The 18573-nt window shown below is 38.2% G+C and overlaps 1 protein-coding gene across 2 annotated transcripts in view; it reads right to left on the bottom strand.

Annotated features, from left to right (window-relative positions):
• dusp16 (dual specificity phosphatase 16) overlaps positions 1 to 13359 on the bottom strand; it is a 100539-nt gene extending 87180 nt beyond the window's left edge. For both annotated transcript variants that reach the window (XM_060839833.1, XM_060839834.1), the window contains exon 1: positions 13007 to 13359. The gene's annotated coding sequence lies outside the window, so the exon portion shown is untranslated. The remainder of the gene's footprint in view (positions 1 to 13006) is intronic.
• Between the last annotated feature and the right edge of the window lie 5214 nt (positions 13360 to 18573).

Genomic DNA, 18573 nt, shown 5'->3' with positions numbered 1-18573 from the left:
CTGGAAGCCAGGGAGGAGATTGCAGAGCCTTTGGCTTCAATCTTTATGGCAACATTGTCAACAGGAATAGTGCCAGAAGACTGGACGATAGCAGATGTTGTTCCCTTATTTAAGAAAGGGAGTTGGGACAACCCTGGTAATAAGCCAGTAAGCCTTACTTCGGTTGTGGGTAACATGTTGGAAACGGTTAGGAGATAGGATTTATAATCATCTAGAAAGGAATAATTTGATTAGGGATAGTCAACATGGTTTTGTGAAGGGTAGGTTGTGCCTCACTATCCTTATTGAGTTCTTCGAGAACGTGACAAAACAGGTGGATAAAGGTAAAGTAGTTTTTTAGGTGTATATGGACTTCAGCAAGGCATTTGATAAGGTTCCACACAGTAGGCTAATGCACAAAATATAGAGTTCTGGGATTGAAGGTGATTTAGTGGTTTGGATCAGCAATTGACTAGTTGAAAGAAGACAGAGTGTGTTGGTTGATGGGAAATGTCAATCCTGAAGCTCAGTTACCAGTGGTGTGCTGCAAGGATCTGTTTTGGGACCACTGCTGTTTGTCATTTTTATAAATGATCTGGATGTGGGCATAGAAGGATGGGTTAGTAAGTTTGCAGATGACACTAAGGTAGGCAGAGTTGTGGACGTTGCGGGTTACGGAGGAACATAGATAAGATGCAAAGCTGGGCTGAGAAGTGGCAAATGGAGTTTAATGTGGAAAATTGTGAGGTGGTTAACTTCGGAGGAAATAACAGGAATACAGAGTACTGGGCTAATTATAAAATTCATGGCAGTTTGGATGAGCAGAGAGATCTTGGTGTCCTGGGGCATAAATCCCTCGAAGTTGTCACCCAGGTTGATAGGTTTGTTAAAAAGGCATATGGTGTGTTGGCCTTTATTAGTAGGGAGATTGCATTTCGGAGTCATGAGGTCATGCTTCAGCTGTACAAGGGACTGGTAAGGCCACATCTGGAGTATTGCGTGCAGTTCTGGTCACCACATTATAGGAAGGACATGAAAGCTTTGGAAAGGGTTCAGGGGAGATTTACTAGGATGTTGCCTGGTATGAAGGGAAGGTCTTACGATGAAAGACTGAGGGAACTGAGGCTGTTCTGTTGAGAGAAGATGATTGAGAGGTGACTTAATCGAGACATACAAGATAGTCAGAGGGTTAGATAGGTGGACAGTGAGAGACTTTTTCCTCAGATGGTGAAGGCTAATATGAGGGGACATAGCTTTAAATTGAGGGATGTTGGATTTAGGATAGATATCAGGGGTAGTTTCTTTACTCAGATTAGTAGGGGTGTGGAACAGCCTGCCTGCAACAGAAGCAGACTCGCCAACATCAAGGGCATTTAAATGGGCATTGGAGATACATATGGATAATAATGGAATGGTGTAGTTAGATGGGCATCAGATTATTTCCACAAGTCGGTGCAACATAGAGGGCTGAAAGGCCTGTACTGCATTGAACGTTCTATGCTCTATGTGACTACCTGTATAAATGAGGCTAGAGCAGTTGATGTCGTCCACACGGACTTCAATAAAGCTTTTGACAAGATCTCACATGGGCTACATAGCCAATTGAAAATTGGTTCCAAAATTGGCTTAGTGACAGGAGTTAGAGGGCGATGATCACAAAAGTTGATTTTGTAGCCAAAATCTGTGTCTAATGACACAGCACAGGTTTCAGTGCTCAGTCCCTTTCTGTTTGTTATGTACATGAATGATCCAGGCATGAATACAATAGATCTGCTCAATAAATGTGTAAAAAGTGGAGGTATGGTAAATAGTGAGAAGATAAACTGTATACTGCAGGGTTATATAAATGGGCTGGTCAGAAGGGCAAAACAATGGCAAATGGCATTTAATCCTGAAGAGTGGAGGAAATTTTGGAACAACAAACAAGACTTTGGGAGTACACGATGAATGGCATGACCCTGGGAACTACAGATGATCAGAGAAATTCTGGTTTGTATGTCCACGTACACAGTAAAACAACAGTGCAGTTGGATAAGGCAGTTACGAAGACAAGTGGGATAGTCTTTGTTAGTCTTGAACACAAATGAAGGGAGGCTATAATGGAGCTATACTTACAGTAAACATATGATTTCTCTAGAGAAGGTACAGGGGAGATAAATCAGGACGTGGCTTGGGCACCAGCACTTCATTTATGAAGACAGACTAGATAGGCCAGGGTTAGATTAGATTAGATTACTTACAGTGTGGAAACAGGTCCTTCGGCCCAACAAGTCCACACCGACCCTCCGAAGAGCAACCCACCCATATCCATTCCCCTATCACTACGGGCAATTTAGCGTGGCCAAATCACCTAACCTGCACATTTTTGGACTGTGGGAGGAAACTGGAGCACCCAGAGGAAACCCTTGCAGACACGGGGAGAACGTGCAAACTCCACAAAGACAGTTGCCTGAGGTGGGAAATGAACCCATGTCTCTGGCGCTGTAAGGCAGCAGTGCTAACCACTGTGCTGCCTATGTGCCACCTTCAAGAGGAGAAAGCCAAGGGGGACCTACTGAGGACTACAAAATTATGAAGAGCATCGAGAGACTTTCCCCTTAGTAGAGGAAACAAATACCCAGGGGATAAAGTAAGGGACAGAAGGTTTAGAGTGAATTTAGTGAAGAATTGTTTTCACCCACAGAATGGTTGATATCTGGAATTCACCATCACAATATTAAAGTAGCATTTAATTGAACACTTGGAACTGCATATCATAGAAGACTCTGAGCCAAGTGCTGTAAAAGTCCATAACTCTATGAATGAGGTTAAAAATCACACAACATCAGATTATAGTCCAACAGGTTTAATTAGAAGCACAGTAGCTTTCGGAGCGCCGCTCCTTCATCAGGTGATAGTGGAGGACACAATTCTAAGGCACAATTCTATGAACAAGAGCTTTGACTAACTCAGCAAAGGAAATGAGTTGGTCAATTGAGATCGATGTAACATTGATCACAAGTCATGAAATAATCCTCGATTTAAAAACATGATTAAACTAATTATTTACAACATATTTTGTTAATCAGGGCCGATCAAAAAAGATAATTCTTCAGAAACCTTACTTAAAAATCTTTATAAATAATTATAAGTGCCAGCAAAAGTAGTTAATACAATGAATCTATGTTTTTGCAAAGACAGAAAAATGCATAGATATGAGCTGGAACATGAAAGATGCAGTTTTGCTTTGCAAAATAGACATTTTAATCAAGTCTGGCTTTTAAGATGAACAGAAAATACATGTTAGGTTTATATCAGAATTTCCTTATAATTGGAATGAGCTGATATAGAATAAGGATCTTTAAGGCTAACAGGATCTACTCATAATCCATCACTGTTTTATAGAAAGACATCCTTCAACTGGATTGATGATGCAAAATGACTAAAATCTGAAGTGAATATTTAAAGAAAATAAGCGTTAAGTTATTAACATAGGATTGCGAGTAGGCCATTTAGTCACTTGTGCTTATCCTGCCATTCAGTGACATCAGAATTTATCTGCTTCTTTGCTGATAATCTATAATACACGGATAATCTATGGAGGAAAGATCACAGAAGTGCTTCACAGGAGGCTCCCAAGCACTGAGGATGTCACCTAGACAGGGAACGAAACATCTGCAACACAAATTCCCAGCTCGGCGAACAGAACCACAACAACAAGCACCCAAGCTACAAATCTTCTCACAAACTTTGAATCTATAATACAATTTCAAAATAAAAATCGACTATGCTCTGTTTTAAAATTAACTGATCCAGTAACAACTGCTCTTTGAGGAAGAGCATTCCAAACCTCTGTGTGTTCAAAGAATTTCCTAATTTATTTCTTGAAGTCTTGTCCTAGCTTAAGGCTATGCATTCTAGTTCTAGCCTCCCAACCAGCAGAAATTATTTGGAGATGCCGGTGTTGGACTGGGGTGTACAAAGGTCTTTCTAAATGACTAGGTCATTCTAAAAGATGAGAGACTTAACAAACAATCCAGATCTTTTCCAGTGTATAATTTTAGTTACATCACACTGTAAACTTTTGCTATCAATTCTGTGTCTTACAATCTTATTCTCCACAATCATCTGATGAAGGAGCAGCGCTCTGAAAACTAGTGCTTCCAAATAAACCTGCTGGGCTATAACCTGGTGTTGTGTGATTTTTAACCAGCAGAAATACTTTCTATCAACTCTATCTAAACAGCTTAATATCTTGAAACTTCAACCAAATCACCATTTAAATTGGTGTATTCCTGGGAAACAACCACAGTTTGAGAGATTTCTCCTAGTAATGTTATCTTTTCAAATTATCCACTTTGGTAGTTCAAAGTAGAAAGCAGGGTTTTTTAAAAAAATGTGGCGACAGATTGGGAAGTGTTGATGTCCAACGGGACCCAAGTGTCCTCGTTCATGAGTCACAAAAGCCAGATTGAAGATACAGCAAGCAATTAGGAAAGCAAAAGGCATGTTGACTTTGATTGCAAGAGGATTCCAGTAGGAATTAAAAAAAGTGTTGCCACAAAATGTAGAAAAGTCTTGGTGAGATCTCACCTCATGTATTAGGTATAGTTTTGGTCTCCTCACCCAAGGAATGATGTACTTGGTATAAAGGATGTGCAACAAGGTTCACCAGACTAATTCTTGGGAAGGCAGAATTGTTTTATGAAGTGAGACTAAAAGAGATTAGACTTGCAGTCTCTGGAGTTTAAAGAATGAGAAGTGATCTTTTTGAAACTTACAGGACATGACAGGGTAGATGTGAATAGCAAATTTTCCCTGGCTGGTAGATTCAGAGTAAAGGACAGGTCATTTAAGACTGAGATGAGAAGGAATTTCTCCAATCACGAGGGGTGGGTGAATCTTTGGAATTCTCTACCACAGAGGGCTCTGGAAGCTCAATCATTGAGCACATTTAAGACAGATTGATAAATTTTGAGATTCTAATAATAATAGTGGGGTAAAGTGGCAAAGAGGTAGACGATCACCCAGAAACTGTTTAAATGATGATGTAGGCTTGACACGCTGAATGGTCTACTCTTGCTCCCAAGTCTTAACTCTTGGAATCCAGATATCTACTCTGGTACATATACGTTGCATTCCATTGAATGTCAAAGCATTCTTTCCAAGTATCTTGACCTAAGGTGAGGTGTTCAGAATTGCTTCATATAGCTGAAGCATGGCTTTTAACCCTTTGTATTCTAGTCCACTAAGTATAAAGTATGACATTCTATTAACAATTGTTGATTATTTCCTATACCCGTTCATGACATTCTAATGATGTATGCACTCAGACATACTTGTTTCCTTGGATCTCCTGTACCTAGCTTTTCATCACTTAGAAAATTTTATTTCCTGTTTAGGTCCAAGTCAACAGCTTCAAATTTGCCTACATTAAAAGCCATTTATCACACATTTTGTCTATTCATTATTTACATATCTTTGTAATTTTATGCAAATAAGATATTTTGAAATTGAGGTAGTGCACTTCCAAGTATTCATATTTTTATGCAAAATTCATACATTTCACACAATTTCAAAATCGTAATTTTTTTCCAATGACTAACAGCACATTTCACTAATCTCATTAAAGTTTATCCAGCTGCAATATCCACACTGTACAACAGTTTCCTATGAACAAATGGCTAATTGTAGTTCAACACTACAATAAAATTGTACGGCTTTCACATAACTGAAAACTTCACTTTTATAATCTGAATGTCCAATCAGCTACAGATCAATCTTGAAAATGTACTAACTTTCTTAGACAAAAGTGACCAAAGCTCTGCAGTAATTGTTTACAGTAAATGTGCCATTTGCATTGAACATTCCAATGTGCATTACAGAAGAGAAAATTAGTGGGCTTTAGTCTTGTTGGGAGAATTGAGAGAATCTGATTTTGATTGCTGAAGGCTTTCAAAAGATGGGTTAGATAGTAAAGAGATGATGGTTATGGGATAGAGCTCCATTTTATAGAAAGCTGCAAAGATAGGGTGCACAGCAAATTTTAGATAAGGTTGACACAGTAAATCTAGGAGCCAATGGTGAAAATAAGCAATGTCAGAACAGATGAACAATTTGAATTTTATGGACAGTGAATGTCAGAAAGACAGAAGAGCATTCAAATCAAGAAGTAAAAGATTCACAGTTTAGTAAGGTAGGGCCATAGTGAAATAATGTTGCAGAGTTGGAAGGAAGCAATCTTGATAGCAAATAGGATGTGGGTTGAACAGTCTGGTTCAGCATTGAATGAGCAGCCAGAGAAAAAGATCGTGTTGATGCACATATCAGGTGCTGAATGCAATACTAATTTTTCCAATATATAACAATGCAGAGCTTTATACGTAATGTGTACTGCAACTCTTAGTCAGATACTGATCTTAAACCAATACTTTCAATCTAACAGTTACCCACAGTGTAATATTTAAAATAAAAGTGTTTGACTAAGTTTTGATTTTGTTATCACTTGAAAAATCCTTATGTAAAATGACTGAGTAAAAAGCTCAGTAAGATACAGACAACAAAACCAGGTTTATTGCTATGACTGCCCTGCTACCAACCTTGCAAGACAGACTAAATGTACAATAATGTAAAAATGTATCCAGAATTTGAGACTGGTTCAGCTCCTAATAGACTGGCAATTCCTTTGGAGTTTACAGCAGCTTCCTAGTCAAAAATCAAGAATTTGAAAAGGGGCAGTGAAGAATGTTCAGTTTAATGGGTAGATGAAGAATGTCATGAAGACAAACAAATGGAAAATCCCTTGGGAAATATGAAAAAGTTTAAAAATCTTAGAAAACTATCCAAGAGACAGTATGAAAAGAATTGAACCGGCCAATATCTTGGATGTAAAATGGAGAATTTGTGTAAACTTACCAAGTTTTGTTTTAGGAATTGCTGGCTTTTATTAAACAAAATTCTTGAGATTTATTTATAATTATCTTTTTATCTATGTAACTAGCTCATTACATTTTAAATTTAAAATGAGGACTGTAGTATTAGTTGATTGATTTCAAAAACTTACATAAGATTTTACAGAGCTGTCAGAAAATTAGGTGCCTGAAAGTAAGGAACCAAAAGTGTTTACTGTTCATTTAGTTACCATTAGAATTTAGCGAAACAAAGAAAAACACCAGGTACCCTCAAAGGCTATGAAAATTTTCTGTTCAACTAACCAGAGCCAAAATAACATGACATGTGGAAAACATGTGATGTGGAAAATGGTAGATAAGAAATATACTAATTAGAATCAAATTTACACCTAGTAAACATAGCTATACTACGTCAACTGAAACAATCTCAAACTGAGTCAGTAATGATGTTTTGCAGCGACTTAGCAGCAACAGCAGCTGAATTAGTAATAATCAAGCAGGTACAAACTGGGTCAAGCAAAAAATTGTTTTCACTGATTTGTTCCAGAATATAAAAATTGATTAGGAGTTGGGATGTCATGTTGACGTTGTGCAGGACTTTGGTAAGGCCTCTGAGGTGCTGTGTGCATTTTCTACACACCCTGCTATAAGAAGCACGTTATTAAATTGGAGAGGGTTCAGAAAAGATTTATCAGGATGTTGCCAGGAATGGAATGTTTGAGTTAGAAAAATAAGCTGGACAGGTTGGGACTTTTTTTCACTGGAGTGTAGGACATTGTGGGGTGACCCTATGGAGTTTTATAAAATTATGAGTGGCAAGTGAACAGCAAGGGCCTTTTCCCTTGGGAGTTCAAAACATTATTTTTTAAGATGAGAGAAGAAAGTTTTAAAAAAGGACCTGAGAGGCAACATTTTTTTTTAAAAGAAGAGTTCATGTGTAGAATGAACTGCTAGAGGAAGTGGTGATTACACATACATTTACAACATTTAAAAGACATTTGGAAAAGTACATGAATAAGAAGTGTTTAGAGGGATATGGGTCGAACACAGGCATAGGGGACTAGTCTAGTTTGGGAATATGGTCACCGTGGACTAGTTGGACTAAAGAGTCTGTTTCCATGCTGTGTGACTAAATCAATGTATGAAATCATAAGCACCAAGAAGCTGAGGCTATTTAATTTTACTTCAAAAAGTACATTTTGAACATCTGCAGTAAGAAAATTCAAATTTCAGTGATAGGTCAAATGTAAAATCCATTTGGTTTACGCGGACAGATGATTGTTTTGTGTAGTACAGATGCTGAGATTTAGCAGAATACTCAGTTTACTTCTTCAAGGGAGTTAAACCTCTGGCTCGCAAATATCCCTCAGATATAAAATACGATATTTCCCACTCTACAGTTAGTTTGTTATCTTTGCATGAAAAGGATACCAAAAAACCTTTCATTTTAGCATACCCTATTAAAATCATAAACAATTTCTTAATATTCTTGTGAAGTAAACATTGAAAGTTATCACATTACTGCAATAACGTGCAAATTTTAAAAAGTGTTTTCAGAAAATAAATGAACTGATAAAATTTCATAAACTCTTCTAAGCTTAATTGGAGAATCTTGTAGTGAGCAACACTTATAAAATTTACTGTTCATTCCTTACAATTTAACTGTGAAATTTTGTTTGAGGATTATTTATTTTAGTACATTACAGCCACAGCTTTTTGAGCTGTTGTAAAAACGAGTTTCGCAGTCCTAATATCTTGTGCATTATTTGGTAATTGATTCCTACAGCTTAATATCAACAAAACTGAACCCACTCTGTTTGTTCTTCAGTCTACATAAGTCCATCTGTTTTTGACCTAATCAATCTTCTTTGCTGCTAACTTAGACTGAACCAAGCAAAGTGCTCTTCGGGCATTCAATTAGATTTTGAGCTGAGCTTTCAGTTCCACATATGGTCTATTTCCAAAACTGCTGCCTTCCTCTTCCAGAGTATTACCCTCTTCACCCATCATTACGAAGGTCAATTTCTCAAATTATCACCTTGCCAGCATCTTAATTACTGCACTTCAAGATGTCAGCAAACCCACGATATGATTTAGGTCAGTTTAATATCACTGCAAGTGAGAAAAAAGATAAGTTAAGAAAAAGAAGAATAAATTGCATTTTATAACTCTATTGATATCTTAAGGTCCTTTCAAGTGACTAATAGACAATTAAAAGAATTTTTGAAGTGCAGTTACTACTACAATCCAGGCAAATGTAGCAGCCATTTTATACACAATGTTAAATTACCATATTCTTAAGCCAACACTCTTGGCACAAATCATAAATGTTCATCAGGACACCAAATCTGCCCTTCCCCCCCCAGATCTACCAGTCTCCCAAAGTCCAGTTCTTGGTTTTAAATTCCTTTTATGGTCCATCTTATTTCAGACCCTGGTTCAAACATATCCTGGATTCATATCTTTGTTTTTCACACTCTAATTTTCTACACATTTCCCATTTGCACCATCCTTTACTCAGGCTGATCTTTCAAAAGGAATGGGTTTGATTCTATCTTAAACATTTCATCAATGAAATTGTTTCCATCATCCAGCTCCAGCTACAAAACATTTTAGAATTCTGTTTCACTGTGCTTTCAGTACTGCCAATAATGCACCACCTGTTCAGCATTCGCTCCTTTTTCTTGGAAAATTCCTTGAGAAATGCACATATATACAATTTGCTCAAAAACCATGGATCTTTGCAAACTCATAAGGTCACTCAATCATTTTTATCTGCATTACTTTGGAAATTACTGTAATTTAATTCACAAACACAAATGTCAGTCAACCAAAGCTGCCTCAATGGTACCTATCATCACATTTTTTGAAAAAAAAACCTAGATCCATCACTGAAAAGCTGTTTAGATTATGGTTGAATTTATACAACTGTATCATTGGCACAAAGCTGTTTTACTTTTCAACAAAATTGAATGGAAATGTAAATGATTGACTCTACTGTTGAACCAAACCGCACCAACATTAAATTGGTACTGTAAATACACACAAGAGCTATGTGTATCATCATTGATTTACTATTCTGTATAGTTAATTTAGTACATAGTAAACTCAGTACCGGTGATTGGAGATGAGCAGGTGGCTGAGACAGCATTACAAGGCAGGGCAGTTTATGAAGGTCATCTAGTCCCAACAGCATTTCACTTTTGAACATACTGATATCAGCATTTAAAAGTTTTGTAAGATTTTTTCATACTGATCTTCACACAAATTTTAGCTATATATTTTGAATAATGACTGTTTTCATACTTTCACAGTTATATAAGCAGGCGATCATTTCAGAAAGATGGCAACATATAAATGTCAAAACAATTACAGCTAAATACACTACACTAGCCAGAACATTATTATTCTATAATACAAATTTCTATATTGATATTGTAACTAATGAGTACCCTGGAGCATTTTAACAAAAGGTTATTTTTAAAATGACAAATTCATTTGAGATACTGTCCATATTTTAGGGGTCACGATGTTGACAGAGCAACAGACTGTATTTGCAATGCATATTATACATAATGTAGAGCATATCATTCCGCTGCTGCAATAAATTGCTGATCTTGCTTTACCAGCTGCTTCTTTCACCTGCAAAAATTTTTAATTTGCTTGGTAATAGTTTTAGCAAAACACAATCTATTAGCCAGCTATTCCCCTTTGTTTCTAATGTTTGGAGGATCTGTGTTGGATAGAGTGGAGCTCCAGAGTCCTGATGAATTGTTCCGACCTGAAATGTTGACTCCCTTTCTCCTCTAATGCTGCTTGAACTGCTGTACTTTTTCCAGTTCAACTCTTTATCCACTCTGATTCTCCAATATCTGCAGTTCTCACTCTCTCCAAGCATCAGTGTTGGCACTTGTTGCTAATGCCAAAATGTAAATTTCATATTGATTTAAGTAAAGACATTTTTATCAACCGTACTATTATCCTGTGAAGATTATCAGCATGATTGTTCCTGCAGGTATTATGATTAGTGTTGTAGTGTAATGTTATTTTAGAATTTGCCATTTCTAGAGCAACCAATGCATATTATCCAGCCCTGCCCCAACCCCAGCATAATGTTGTTTTTTGCCAGTTATTTTGTGGATTTTCATGCATTTGAGAGATAATAGTTAATCTTTTATAGTATTACACACACACACACACACACACACACACACACACACACAGAGTCAAGACAAAGTGCAGTCTGGGTATAAGTTGGACTATTGAACATAGGTAATTGGTCCTGGGCAACTAGACAGGATTTAAACAGACATTTAACATCATGCATTCATGTACCACAAATGTGTACCATTTACTCATACTACAGCTTTATAACTTTTATTAAAAGGAATCATTTTTGTAGAATCTACAGCTAAAATTTAATTACCAAGGTGCAGAACAGAAAATATGCTAGACGTAGTAAAGAAATACAAGATAGTTTCTGTGCTAAGTAGATTCTTAACATTTGTAAACTTTGGTTAGTTAACTTTGCCAAATTGTGTTTGAGGCAATACAATTAACAGTCAGTTATTCAATAACGTCCAGCGATTCAAGAATGTTGTTGGCCAGATATCGAGTAAATTTGTTGGACTGTCTAGGAGCACTTTGAATTTAATTTTTAAACATTTTATCATCTCTGCAACATTAGAATGTAACAAATACTCAGATCCCACTTTGAACAAGCTATGGCTCAAACTTTTGTTTGGAGTATAATATGACCTTGCAGTCAACATTTAAAATATACAAAGTTTACGTCTCAGGAGCACACACACACACACACACACACACACAAACACCAATTTGTACATTTCTGGAACGGCAGATGACAGGAAAAGTGAGGTGGGGGTGGGAGATACAACTGGTTGCAAATTTCAAAGCTTTCTTTTTATTCTGACCTTGTGGATTTTCTCTACCACTGTTATGCCTTCAGTAACTTAAGTTTCAATCTCTGGAATGTCTACCCCACATTTGTCTATCCTTCACTCTTTGTTCTTTTGGTCATCTCCTAATTTATCTTTGTTTTAAATTCAGCATTAATTTTTGCTCTGTTGAGAGTTTTTTTTAACATTAAAATCACTATGCAAGTACATTTTGTTGCTGTTACAAAATAAAGGCATTATGCTAAAAATTGATACAAGATTTAAATGGGACAATGATATGTAATTTTGTTGTAGTTATCTTAGATATTTATCACTTGAAAAAGGTAAATTTACATCCAGCAAAGACACTGGGGGCTCAGGGAGAAAAAAAAGCCAGGTTTAATTCCCAAAATCCCAGTGAATTCTGCATTTAGCACTATAAAAGTTCTGTCGCACACGCTTCATTTTCTTTTAGTTGGGAATATAACATTGAGGTTAACCTGCCAATCAGACATGTATGCATGCATATGGCCCAAACTTTAAGTGTACTAATGAAACCTGACCTGGTGAATAGGTTGGATAACTCATACTGCATAAATCCATTTAATCGAATTTATGTATTCATTTTAAACCTACTTTCCCTTTCAGTTGGCGTTTCCAGTAATATGCCTTACAAGTTTGACTTTCGATATTACAAATCATAACATAAAAGCTAAAACAGACAGATACAAGCTGGAGCTCTGCGGGAGTTTATTTGCATTCTGTAATTTTTATTGGCAGGATTAGCATTTAATTGAGTCCATTTGGACCAGCACCGCACTGGAACCAATGGCAAGTATATAAAATACTAGGCGAGCTCTTCTGGAGAGGAAAATATTAGGTCTAATATTAGGTTTCCAGTGTTATTAAAACTTCAGATCTGTTTAAAGATTGCTGAAACATCTCTTAAAACGTTTCTCAGCTGCAATATATTGTCCTTTCACATGCAGAGAAGACAGGCAGCTTCGACTACAGAAGTGGCGGGGACCTTTTACCCAGTAACATGACTAAAAGCTGTTCAATTAAATTTAAGAGAACAAAATACATTTTTATAAACAATTACAGATACAATTCCAATAACAATAAGCACAGCTCCGACACTTTCTCACATGTACCCCACCCCCAACACGTGAGGCGACAACTGCAGGCCCACAGATGATTTTTTGAGTGATTTTTTTTCCTCTTGTGGGGGAAACTTACTTCAACAACTCGAGGCTCCAACGCGGTTCAAAGTCTCGTTACCCGATGTTCTGTGTAGCCAATTTGTAATTTTGACGTGACACGAAGGCGAGAAGTGAAACTAGTTTAAAAAAACATACACAGGAGGGTTTTTTTTCTGTTCAGTAAAACTTGAAGCAGGGATGAGGTCATTGGTTTAAAAATAAAAGGATGGCGTCATTTCAGACCAATCCCACTGATAGCCACTCAGCAGAGAAGGGGCTGGGGAAAGGCGAGCTATTCATTCCAACTTCCAGCTGTAGTAAGGCACCTTGTATCAATATATCGCCGTTCATAAAAAGGTGGTAAAACTGTTTTCTTTTCACCTTCCCCAATGCTTTTCCTGGCTTTACCAGTTCTTGTTACTTTGTCTCAAAGGGGGCGGGATTTCATCGAGCAGCAATGAAAGGACAATGCTCCATATTCAAATTACGCAGCTCCTTGGGAACGCTTCCAAAGAGCTTTTTAACCTTTATTCCACCCCGTTTTCTGTCAGGCTAGGATTACATAAAATCAATTCTCGTCTGTAAATGTTTACTGCGTTTGTTCAACGTAGAGACATCAGATGCAACGTTCTTCGAGATACAGAGGGCTGATCGGTTCTTATGCAGGGTTCAATATTCCGGATGATAGTTTTGTTCTCGTTCTCCCAGTATATGTAACAGCGTCTGTTTTATCGGAAACTCAGGATATTGTCACTTCATTTTTTTTTGTTTTTGTCTCCCTCATAAATATTTTTTCTATCCTTAGTTATTTTATACGGAAATTGTTATATTATAAATTCAGAAATGTCGTCTTCTGCATTCTTCAGACTGACTAACTGAGAGCGCTGCATGGCATATACGGAAGGGGTTTACAGGGGCAATCCATCGCTGATAACATGAAAAATGCGCACAGCGCATATACAGTATGTTGCATTCGTTGTTGTACTTTACGTAACTATATAGTATCAAAGAACAGTGTGAAAATAGATGCCATATTGAATTGAGTAAATAGTCTGACATGCTAAACTGGTTTTCAGCTAAAATAACACATGCATTGCGTGTTTACAAAATATTAGATAAAGCAAGCCAATCAATTCCTTGGTAGATTTGATACGCCTTAAAATTCAAGAAAAACCTAATACTGGCCCACTGAAAATTTTTTCATTGTGATAAATTCAATAGATTCTCCAAACTCATTTTAATTTTTAAAATAAAAATCATTTTATTGTACCTTATTCACAAGATTTCCACTTGCTAAATATTTTTTTGTTTTCAAAGTTCCTAGCAGAAAGAATAACATTAATGTCTCTCAAGGCCATCTTTATAGATGTATCAGAAAGCATGCAAGTCTCAGAAATATTTCACTGGTGGAGAAATTTGCAAAGGAAATCACCTTTGACCACAAGTTCATGAGGAGATGGTCAGCACACAGCATTCTTGAGACCCTGTGGGAAAAGGACCGGGTGGATCCTGTCGCGGGTTCCCATCGCAGATTGTCAGTCATTTAGTAAAATGCCCCATCACCAGCACTTTCCAACAGCATCAAGACATCGCTTGGGTATCCTTATGGAAAGGATACAATCAGTGAGAAGCTTTTTGTACACCTGGTCTGTCTGCGCCACTGTGTACTGCCCTCAAAGTGGCTGTGGGGGGTGGGGGAGTGAGACTCACACATCTTCTGGAATGTGCCTTTGCAAAGGACATCTGGAGAAAGATGCAGAGATTTTTGTCAAGGTTCTGTTTCCTGTGACACACACAGAGACAAACATCCTCTGCACCTGGAGAACCATCAATTCAGTGAAAGACACTCTTTGGTCTGCCCAAAAATTGTTGATCTTCCAGAGCCAGGAGTTAACTTGGCTGAATGTTGCAGACTGGCTCGTTGCAAGTTTTAGGACTACGTGCTGAGGGATGCACTAAAGCTTGGGCAGCTGTCGCCAGGAGACAATGGGGAAAGACCCATGTCTGAGATCTTTCTGTCAAAGTTAAATGGGGGTCTATTCACTTACCAGACCTTCACGGTATGTAAATCTAATCTTACGCAAGTAAGAGATGACTTTGATTCGTTTGTTGGTTAGAGTCTAACTCCAGTGTTTGTTTGTTTTCTTCATATTCTATTATACAGAACCAAGCTGCTTTAGTAATTTTATACTAATGAAAAAAATGAATGTTGAGTGCAGTATGCATTCACTGGGTTATCCTGTTTAGATATTTTCTAATCAACCTGATAGACATGTTATTACACCCCTCTGGTGCAGATGGGACTTGATTCTGTATCTGCTGACTCAGAGGTGGGGACACTACTACTGTGCTACAAGAGTTCTAGTTTACCCTGTTTTAATGGCCTAACAAGGAATAGCCACAACAGGAATCAGGACCATGAACCAATACACAATTACCAAATTGTTATCTTAATTGGATTTGGCCAAAATAATTTGAGCATTCCTCTGATCAAATGATAACACTTGTACATTTCCCAGCAAAATAGTTCACTCATAGATTTAGGAAAATCTACCATGTTTGATTGATGATGCATATAATATGTCAGAACACCCCATCATGGGCTGAATTGTAATGTAGGTAATGTTTTAACAGTGACTAATCACCTGCCCTTCCACATGAAAAAAGCAACCATTAGGGACTTAAATAATGTCCCGTGGGCTTCTCAACCTATTGGATGTGACATCAGTGAAGTCCTGCTCAACCTGAAGCTGACAGACCATAAAAGGCTGGGAATTACTAGGAATTGGAATGAGTCATTGGAAGCTCAGGCTGTGTAGCCTTGAAGACTGGGAATGGCACAAATGTTAGGTTGTAAGTTTGCTCACCGAGCTGGCACATTTGTTTTCAGACGTTTTCTCACCATGCTAGGTCACATCATCAGTGATCCTCCAGTGAAGAGCTGGTGTTCTGTCCCACTTTCTATTTATGTGTCTTGGTCTGTTACAGTGGGTGATATCATTTTCAGTTCTTTTTCTAAGAGGTTGGTAAATGGTGTCTAAAATCAATGTGTTTATTAATGAAGTTTTGTTTTGAATGGCAGCCCTCTAGGAATTCTCGTGTGTATCTGTGTTTAGCCTGTCCTAGAATGGATGTGTTATCCCTGTCGAAAAATTGTCCTTTATCTGTATGTAAGGATTCTAGTGATAGGGGTCATGTCTTTTGGTAGCTAGTTGGTGTTTGTGTATCCTGGTGGCTGGTTTTCTGCCTGTCTGTCCAATGTAGTGTTCGTTACAGTCCTTGCATGGTATTTTGTATATGGCATTCATTTTGCTGGTTGTTGGCATGGGGTCCTTTAGGTTCATCAGTAGCTGTTTCAGTCTGTTGGTAGGTCTGTGGCCTACCATGATGCCTAGGGGTCTGAATGGTCTGGTAGTCATCTCCAAGATATCTTTGATGTGTGGTAGTGTGGCTAGAGTTTCTGGGCATGTGATGTTTACTTGTTTGGGTTTGTTTAAGAATTGGTGGACTGTGTTTATCGGGTTCCCATTCTTCTTGAATACACTGTATAGATATTTTTCTTCAGCTGCTTGTGGTAGCACAAATGTATCCCTGCTTTGGGAGTGGATTAGGGGAGTAGAAGGTTGGCAGCAATGGCAGGGAATACCTTTCAACAGCTATGCCAACCCCACACCATATCCTCAATTATCTCAGAATGGGGCAAATAAATGATACCCACTTACCTGCAAATGTGTTGCTCCGATTTCATTGTCAGGAAAATCCACTTTTCTCTCCTGCTAGGAGGGGTGGTAATCAGGCCAAAGATGGGTTGAGGTCTTTAAATAGTCATTAATTGTCAAAATGTGTGGCACTGGAAAAGCAAAGCAGGTCAGTCATCATCCAAGGAGCAGGAGTGTTGACGTTTTGGGCATAAGCCCTTCACCAGGTATTTGGAGGGGGAAGGGGGCTGAAAGATAAATAGGGGGTGGGGTGGGGCTGGGTGGAAGTTAGGTGGGAAGGCTTTAGATGGATGCAGGTGGGAGGTAATTGTGATAGTTCATTGGGGAGAGTGAAACAGATTGATGGGAAAGAAGATGGACAGGTCAAGAGGGTGGTGCCGAGTTGGAGGGTTGGATCTAGGATGAGGTGGGGGCAGGGAAGATTTGGAAATTAGTGAAGTTGATGTTGATGCTGTGTGGTCAGAATGTCCTGAGATGGAAGGTGAGGCGTTCTTCCTACAGTTGGCATGTGGCTTTAATTTGGCGGTGGAGGAGGCCCAGGACTTGGAGGAGTGGAAGGGGGCGTTGAAGTTGTTGGCCGCAGGGTGGTGGGGTTGTTTGGTGTGGCAGATTAGGAAGGTCATCCATGAACCTTCCCGGCTAGAACCTGCTTACTGAGGTGATGGGAATGGGCTGGGTAACTCATCAATGTTCATACGCCCAGTTGTTTGACCTTCCTGCCACCAGCCCCACCACTTCTAGGGAGTGGAAAGTTCCACACCACGTGTGAACATCTGATGTATTTTCTTTAGCTAAAGTTTAGTAATTATAACAATTGCATGGAATTTAGAAATAAATTATTTGTCTGTCTAGATTTTAGTACTCTTATTTAAGGAAGGGGTAAGAAGCGTGGTGGGGATGGAATTTATAAATTAACCTTGTCTGTTTTCATTCACCACAGTGCAGGTGACTTCAGTAACTATTCAGCCAGGAATTGTGAGTAGCACAGGTGTACCTAATAATACAAATATTTCTCTTTCCAGTAATATTTTACAGAATTGTTACAGAGCAGAGGAATGCCATTTAGCCTACCCTCTCTACAATGCCTCCCCAAATGAGTGATTTATTTAGTGCCATTCACCTGCCTTCTCCCTATAACCCTGCAGAGATTTCCTTCTCTGAATTTTCCAATTTAACCTGCCTCCACCTCTTAGTGCATTTCAGACCTCACACATTCTCATATCACTTTTGATTCATTTACCAATTAGTTTGAATTACTGTGCCCTCTGGTTCTCAATCCTTTTGTGAGTGGGAACAGTTTCTCTCTATTCGGTCCAGCTCATTCATGATTTTGAAAACTTATATCAGATCTCTTCTCAGCCTTACCTCATTCAAGGAAAACAATCCCAACTTCTCTAATTGAAATTCTCTACATAACGTTCCTTATCCCTCGTTTCATTCCTGTGAATCTTTTATGCTCGCTCTCCAAAGTATTCCTAAAGGGCACTATCCAAGACTGGACATACCATTCCAGTTGAGGACAAAAGAACGCCTGAGACAAGTTTAACCTAATCTCCCTGCTCTTGTATTCTGTGTTCCTATTAATAAAGCCTCGGATGCCGAATGCTTTATTTACAGCTCTGTCAACCTATCCTGCAACCTTCAATGATTTATGCATATAAATACATCTGCCGTCGTGTCCCTTTAAAATTGTGCCCTTTACTTTATAGTATGGCATGTTGTTCTTCTTACCAAAGTTTAATTTCTCTGCATTGAATCTTGCCTATCGCTTGTTCATCAAACTGTCTTATGTTTTTTCAGAGCCCTACACTATCCATCTCATATAAGGAAAAACTTTCTTTTGGAAAACATGACAACGAACCTCCTTTCAGCCTGTAAAACATCC

The sequence above is a fragment of the Hemiscyllium ocellatum genome, chromosome 19 (assembly GCF_020745735.1).
Source record: "Hemiscyllium ocellatum isolate sHemOce1 chromosome 19, sHemOce1.pat.X.cur, whole genome shotgun sequence".
NCBI lineage: Eukaryota > Metazoa > Chordata > Chondrichthyes > Orectolobiformes > Hemiscylliidae > Hemiscyllium > Hemiscyllium ocellatum.
This window is presented reverse-complemented; position numbering and strand designations above follow the sequence as displayed.